The sequence below is a fragment of the Pteropus alecto genome, unplaced genomic scaffold (assembly GCF_000325575.1).
Source record: "Pteropus alecto unplaced genomic scaffold, ASM32557v1 scaffold60, whole genome shotgun sequence".
Classification (NCBI taxonomy): domain Eukaryota; kingdom Metazoa; phylum Chordata; class Mammalia; order Chiroptera; family Pteropodidae; genus Pteropus; species Pteropus alecto.
In genome coordinates, this window is record NW_006430726.1 from 1,503,903 (window position 1) to 1,511,575 (window position 7,673).

General features: G+C 43.3%; 1 protein-coding gene across 1 annotated transcript in view; it reads left to right on the plus strand.

Annotated features, from left to right (window-relative positions):
- AGBL1 (ATP/GTP binding protein like 1) overlaps positions 1–7,673 on the plus strand; it is a 505,804-nt gene that overhangs the window by 448,231 nt on the left and 49,900 nt on the right. The gene's annotated exons all lie outside the window — the stretch shown is intronic.

A 7,673-nucleotide genomic window follows, 5' to 3' on the forward strand; every position in this document is an offset into this window, starting at 1 on the left:
CAAGAGAAAGTCGCAGGGGAGGGACAGCCTGCTGGGATGCACAGCAGAATCGAGATATGGAGACCCAGGAAAGACACATTTGCACCCACCCAGCTGTTCCCAGTGCCAAGATTCTTTAATGCCATTGAGACTTTCATAAAGTCCATTCAGTTTACAGGTGACATGGAGGCCAAAGAAATATCAGGAGGTGGGAGCACAGTCATGGGGCATTTATCTGGAAGTTTGGCTGCGAAGGAAAGGAGACAAGCAAAAGGAATGGCTAGAGCCATTTAAGAGTCATTTCATAATTAGAAAAAAAAATGATATATTTGAAGGCCTTTCTGTGGAGGGGAAAAATCTGGAGATACTAAAATTGAGAAATAATAAGGAATCAAAATCCTTCAGGAAGCTGAGAAGAGACTCAGGACAGCTGGAAAACTGCTCCTCCCTGACCTCGGTGACCATGAGAGAGGCAAGTAGGTGTCAAAGGATATAGTATTGCATTCAGTTGTCCTTATATTAGGATGTGGTGTTGATTAGACATTAGAGTAGGAAATGGCAAATATTTTTGACGTCCTGGAGAGGACGTCACTCTTTAAAAGCCTGCTCACCAAAGACACCTGTCATGCCTTTATTTCCATATCGTGCCAGAATGGAAGGTAATCTCTGTAGAGATCTGGGGAGATGTCACAGCAGTGAGGTTTGGGGTCTGCAGTGTTCTGCCACATGCTGGGACCTTCCTCTGAATTGGGCCCAGGGGGAAGTTATCAGACCTTATCCATCCTACCACTCAGAGGCAAGCACGACACCTCAAATCCCGCAGTTCTGAAGCAAGATCTGCCCTTCTATGGCAGAGGGTTACCCGCCATGTGAAAAGCCGTTTCCTCTCTGTGACCGAGATGTAGCAGAGACTGAGCACCTGATGAAAAGACACCAAGTGGGCTGTGACTGGAGCTGCCCATTAGGAGCTGGGAATGATCGGATCTTACAAATCACGCAGTCGGTGGGACTCGCTGGCCTGATGCTCATGACACACTGGGGCCTGGGGACTGGCTAGTCCAGAAGGCACAAGGAGATTATAGACGTGTCTGGCTCACAGGCACCTGCCACCTGTTTCTGTTGCATGAACACCTCGGCCCTCACTCAGAATGGGGATGTACCTGGCTGGAAGGAGAGACCTGGGCAGGGAGCACAGGTGTGGAACGTCAGCCTGCAAAGAGACAGGCGTGGAGCAGAAATCAGAGTTGTGTCTGGCTTCATTCACAGACGTGTATGATCCAGTTGCCGTCTGGATCATATCAAGAAAAGCCCATCTTGTCTCAGACAGGCGTGTGGGCCAGGTCCTGCCCACAAAGGGCAGGAAAAGCAGTTTCTTATTTTTGAGTCTGTCACTGAGCAGAAACATGCTGCCGCTAGCTTATTTCTTGCCTAAACTGTATTTATTTTATTCTGGTGTCTTACAGAGGCAACTACTTATTTCCCTTAAACACATGAGAGACAGGAGATCAATTTTACACTGCTAAATGGTGATTACCTGGTTTGTTTGGTTTTTTTAATCTTGAAATTAGCACCAAATTAAGAGTATATTCACTGACCAAAATGCTGGAGATTGTGTTCTGAAATCCAAGAGCTAATTTGTCCAGTAGGCCACATGGTCGACCCTTAAACTAGAAACCAATTAAATCAAGGAGGTTAGTATAGAACACTAGAGACTTAAGAGAACAAAACCACCAGCTCTCAGTAGACCCAGACCTTGGTCCTTTTGGTAGAATTAACTTCTTCAAATGGAATAGGGCTTAAAATATACATTTCCGCCAAGAGCTCAATTCTGAATAAATTCCCACAATGCAAATGGGTGAACAAGACACTCTGCATAGCAAGTCACCACCATGCAACTTACATCCCTGTTACCAGTCTCCCCTGAACCCTGCAGTCGTCCATTCTCGCACCCCAGTAACGGCTCCCCTTTAAAGGATCTAGTTAGATCATGTCATCTCCTCCTGCACACATGCAATGCTTTCTGCTCACATTAGAAATCACGTTCAGACTCTTCACCCTGGTCCCAAGGCATGACTTGACTCCAGTCTGTCTGTCTGTCTCTCTCCCTCCCTCCCTCTCTCTCACTCTCCCTCCTTCCCTCCTTCCCTCCCTCCCTCTCACCCTCTCTCCCCTTCTCTCCCTCGCCCCCCCCCCACACTGTTGCCATTACATATAGATCAACATTACTGTGAACATTCTCACGGCACCCATGCGTTCTGAACATACCAATGTCCTCCCTTTCCTTTCCCTAAATCCTTTTGCAGGTTTATCCTCAGGTCTCAGCTGAAAGAATCATCTCGGAGGGTCCTTCTCTGTCTTTCCAGCTGTAGTAGTCACCATCCCACCTGTATCTGGTCCATCGAACATCGTTGTCTTGTTTTCTTTGTAGTCATTCTCAATGCGAAATCGCCTTGCTTATATATTTATGTTTACTACGTGTCTCATCGTAGTAGAATACAATCTGTAAAAAAAAAAAGCAAGAATCATTTTTCTCTTCTTTGCCGTCATATCCCCAGAACCTAGAAAATACTTAGCACAGATAGCCGCACACATACCCTGGCCTCAACAAACACTGTGGAGCCAACGAGGAATAAATGAATGATTGAATGAATGAAGCAATGCCTGTTTAATGCAATTCATGTTCCGTTTGCTCCCAGGATTCCTGCGGTGATTACTGCTTTTATTATTGGCAAATCCAAAAATCTTCTCAGCTATCAGAGGAAAATGCTATGTAGTACAAAATGACTCTCATGTCTTCCAAAAAATTAAAGAAGTCATGGCATTTATTAATTTGCTTTACATGCTATCTTAATTACCATTGAGTATACAGAGCGAGGACCAGCAAATTACAGCCCCCAAGCCAAATTTGACCCATCACCTATTTTTCTAAAGAAAGTTATATTGGAACACAGCCACACTCAGTTGTTTATATGTTTTCTGTGACTGCTTTTGGGACACAATAGCTGAGTTTAGGAGGTGCAACAGACACAGTGTGACTCCCCCAAAGCCAAAAATATTCACTATCTGATCCTTTCCATGATGAATTGACTGACCCTTGATACAAAGCAGACCCTTGATTCAAAGATAGAAACTGTATGAGATTTAAGCCCTGCAAAACATCATAGAGCATTGACTAATGTTTGCTTTGGGTAAAATCCAGGAAATTTGATAGTGATCAAATTAGAAGTGTATCCTCAAAATGATCTTGGGTTAGAGCGTGAGAGAGAAGCCTACATGTCAGTTGTTAAGCCAGAAATCAGAAGTCGACTGGATGAAGACCAAGCTCCCCTCTCAAGCTAGTTTCGATTGTTAAGAGGCCTGTAGTTCTCCTTGGAGTCACATCCGGCCCCAATTCCTGCCTTCGCTGGCGACTCCTCTCTGCAATCGGGAACATAGGAAACGCTGCCATCTTGGTGATGAACGGTTTCCTCCATCGAACTGCAATTACGGGCTTTAATCAGTTCATTATTTCACCTAGTTTTGGGGTCCTGACAGTTATGCTGCAGAAACTAATTGAATTGGCTTTACCTCAAAGCATTCCCACGATCTTACTTTGCCATGTGGGGAAATTTTTTTTTTTTCTTCTCCTTTTGGCTGATTGACCAACTTAGACCTCATTTCCTTATTCTACCCTTAAAAAATATATATATCTTACTTTCATATTTCCCCTTTGAAACATTTACTTTTCTTTCTGCCTCGAAAAAGGCATTCTTCTTATGAAAAGACAAATCACTAACGTGTACGGCAGTGGTGCAGTACATACAGTGAGCTCATGTAAGAGGCTATACAGTGGTTGCAAGGAAAATGCTCACTCTTTTTTATAGCCTCCTGTGGAAGAGCTAGATATGACACTAGTTCCTTTCAACCCTTTGCTATTCCTGTTGCTGCTGTTTTTAGGCTGTGAAAGAGATAATGCCCGGGAATAATGTTTGCCCGGCTGTCAGTGATGATGTGATTCTAGCAAGTTCGCCGTGGTCTGTGGCTGGGGTCTCCGGTTTTGAGTGCTTCCCATGGAACTGACTGACACCAAATGCCCAAAGTTTTATCTGATAAAGGAATCAAAATGTCAGCTCATCAAATCAGTACGGGAGAGAGAATAGCCAAGCAGACCAGAATAATTTTATCTGTTTGGTCAGTACATTATCTTCCTATAGGGGGAGCTAGATGAGAAGTCAAACTATAATCAGAAGGTTGGTGAGGGTAGAATTCAAACAGAGGAGAGGGGAGATGCTAGTTACAAAATAACATGGCTGGCGCTGGATACCCAGCTGCATCCATCTACCATTTAGTTGCTGTTCCATCAAAGAACCAAAAAAAAACAAAAAACAAAAAAACCCACCACCACCAACAAAAGACATTGTGGATCAAAACATCCTCTGCAAAGTCCTGGATGAACACCTTTATTTGGGGCCTCTACAAAGCTGATACTCTAGATACAATTTATTGAAATATTCTTGCTTTAGACCTTGTCACACGATTGTTCTGTTAAATCCTACTCTTTATACTTTACCCCTCAGGGATGCTCATCCTCTGAAGGCAGGATTCCCGTATTTCTTATTCGGTCCGTTGCATGTTAGCTTTATCAGTCTGACTCACAAAGCTTGGGAGTATCTCACCGGGGACTCTAGGTACTATCCATATAGAACAGGGTTCCCCGATTTTAGCACCACCAACATAGACTGGGCCATATTTGGTGATGAGGGGCTGTCCTGTGCATGATAGGTCAGCATCCCTGTCCTCTACTGATAAGTTGTTAGCAAGCCTCCTTCCTCGGCTGTGACAATAAAGCTGTTCCCAGACATTGTTAAATGTCTCTTGGAGCCCAAATCAGCCCTGGTTGAGAACCACTGGCATATGAGATAAATGAAAGCAAAGAAGAGAAGACAGCGCCCTGATCGTTCTCAAGCATCTCGAGCACACAGCACTCAACCCAGTCAAGCCAGCAGCTCCAGACCATTGACCATTTTAATTTTATTCCTCTGCAGATCCCCTTACCATAAGCAAGGTGTTTATAAAAAGCAAGTCTTAGCTCAGACTCCTTCCCATAAAATTTCTCTGTTTAACTATCTTCCCAGGAAAGTCACAATTTTCTCATATCTGGTTGGGCAGCAAGTTGATAGTGTCTAAGTAGAAAATTTTGCTCAGTTATATGGAGCAACATATTTTTACTGGGAGAGAGAAATAGTTCAAAACGTGAGATATGTACAGGATTTACAACAGAAAAAGCAAATAATGTAGTAGGTGTAGAATTCTGTGTGGAAAAATACAGGTCCTGTAGGCACATGCCGAATGAAGGTGAGAATTTAAGAGAATGTTCCGTGTGATGTTAGTGTCTTGAAGGGACTATGAATCATCTTTTAAATGTTTTTTTTTTTCCATTTACCATTTTAAAATTTATTTCAATCAATCTGTCTCTGAAACTTGGCATTTCCAGCATACATACCAGGATTTGGGCTCTAAAGTGAGACAAATCAGATTTATTTATGTGTTTGTTTATTTTTATTATGGTGAAATTGGTTAACGATCAGGCAAGAGAAAGAAATAAGAGGCATCCAAATAGGAAATGAAGAAGTCAGACTGTCACTATTTGTAGATGGCATGATTCTCTGTATAGAAAACCCTAAAGACTTTACAACACTACTAAAACTAATAAGCAAATACAGTGAAGTTTCAGAATACAAAATCAATAGTGTTCAAAAACCCAGAGCGTTCCTATATGCTAATAATGAATTGTCAGAAAAAGAAATAGAAAAAAACAATTCCTTTTGCAATTGTAACAAAAATAATAAAATACCTAGGAATAAACCTAACATTATGTAAGAGACCTACATAATGAAAACTATAAGACCCTATTTAAAGAAATTGAAGAAGACACAAAGAAATGGAAAGATATTCCGTGTTCTTGGATTGAAAGAATCATCATAGTTAAATTGACCTTATTACCTAAAACAATATACAGATTTAATGCAATCCCCATCAAAATGCTATCAGCACTTCTTTAAGAAATAGAACAAAAATCATCAGAGTTGTATGGAAGCACAAAAGACCCCGAAATGCCAAAGCCATCCTGAGAAAAAAGAACAAGGCTGGAGGTATCACTCTGCCTGACTTCACATTATACTACAAAGCAAGACCAATCGGATTTAAACAGCAGCTCCCCCACTTACTGGACATGGCGCTCGCATAAGTTCTTAATTATTGTGAGACTCTATTTTCTCATCTATAAAGTGAGACCAATCCATTAGCAGAGCGTGGCTCACGTGAGACAGTCAATAAAGACAAGGAAGACGGATGAAGGGGTGGACGAGTGGAAGAATCTGAAACTCTGGATTTATCAAAAGGGAAAATCCGATCTGAATTCTTCTATAAAGGAAGCGTCTTTTGCTTTGCTCACTCCCACCAACAGCGCAGAAGAACTAAGTGTTCATTTTAGGGAGGGCGTGCGACCTCGACTATCAATATCGAAGAAAATGTAACTGCACCTGCCTCGAGTGCTTTTTGCTCTCAGGAAAGGGAGTGCTTTTATTGAAGTGGCAGTGCAGGAATGGCCTCAGAACTTTGTTCTGGACTCTAAGCACCTCAGATCGATCGATTTCTCTCTAATGAATCAAACCTTTGAAACCCGCTCTGTGATATTGCAGACACCACTGCCTGAGCTCGGTGGCCAGGCAGAGCCCAGGGCCGCCACGGAGTGGTCTTCCATTTCCACGTAATTAGGAGGCTTTCTTGTTCTCAATCAGGAACCAGCTACCGGACGTGGTACAGGAACTTCCCACGGGGTTCTTTGGAAGAATGGGCAATCTCACTGTTGATGAAGGGACCACAGGGGCTCATTATGTAGGCAAATGTTCCTCTCTGCAGGAGAAAGGTAAGGTGTTAGGCTTCATGATGGTGAGCTGTTTGGTTCTTTCCAATTAGTACTGCATCCAAGTGAAGTAATGGATTTTTCCTTAATTCTTTCGATTATCCAAGCATTCTGTGGGAGAATACAGTCTTTCCTTCCAGCTGGAAGCACAGAATTCCTCTCTGCCGTGAAGCCCGGTGATGAGTGCAGTCTGCCATGCTGTTGGAGGCGCAGTCTTCTTTGCAAGCATGCACTAGCTTGCTTGATCACTGACTGAAGGGGACTGTGCTCCCGGTCCCTTGTTTCCTTGATGACTTCACTAGACAGTGAGCCCCATCTGGAAAATGCGTGCAAGTCTCCAAGCATGAGTAAATGTACCCAAGATAGAGTTTAGAGCTCTGCAAACAAGTCAGATGTCACGCCTTGGGGCAGAGAGGGCACGATGATCGGAAGGGAGTTAGAGTGAATCTGAGGGCAGTTTTGCAAGGAAGGAGCAGCAGGTATGGAGTGTGTGCCTCTGACTCACATCTACAGATGAGTAAACAATAACAGTGACCTTCATGGACAACAGCAAGAAAAGCCAGTTGCCTGAAGAGCACACAGCTGCACCCATCACAGCCCAATGCTTCTGACAGGGACCTCTGAAAGCAGAGTACGTTGGATTAGTAAAACTTCACTCAGCCCTGACAGCCTGATGACCTTGCTGTGGAGAGTGACATATGTTGCAATAGCAAGAACAGGAGAGTTTAAATACAGGCAACATGGGGCTGGACCTTTTTTCACTCTCTTCCCCCTCCCTCCCTCCCTCCCT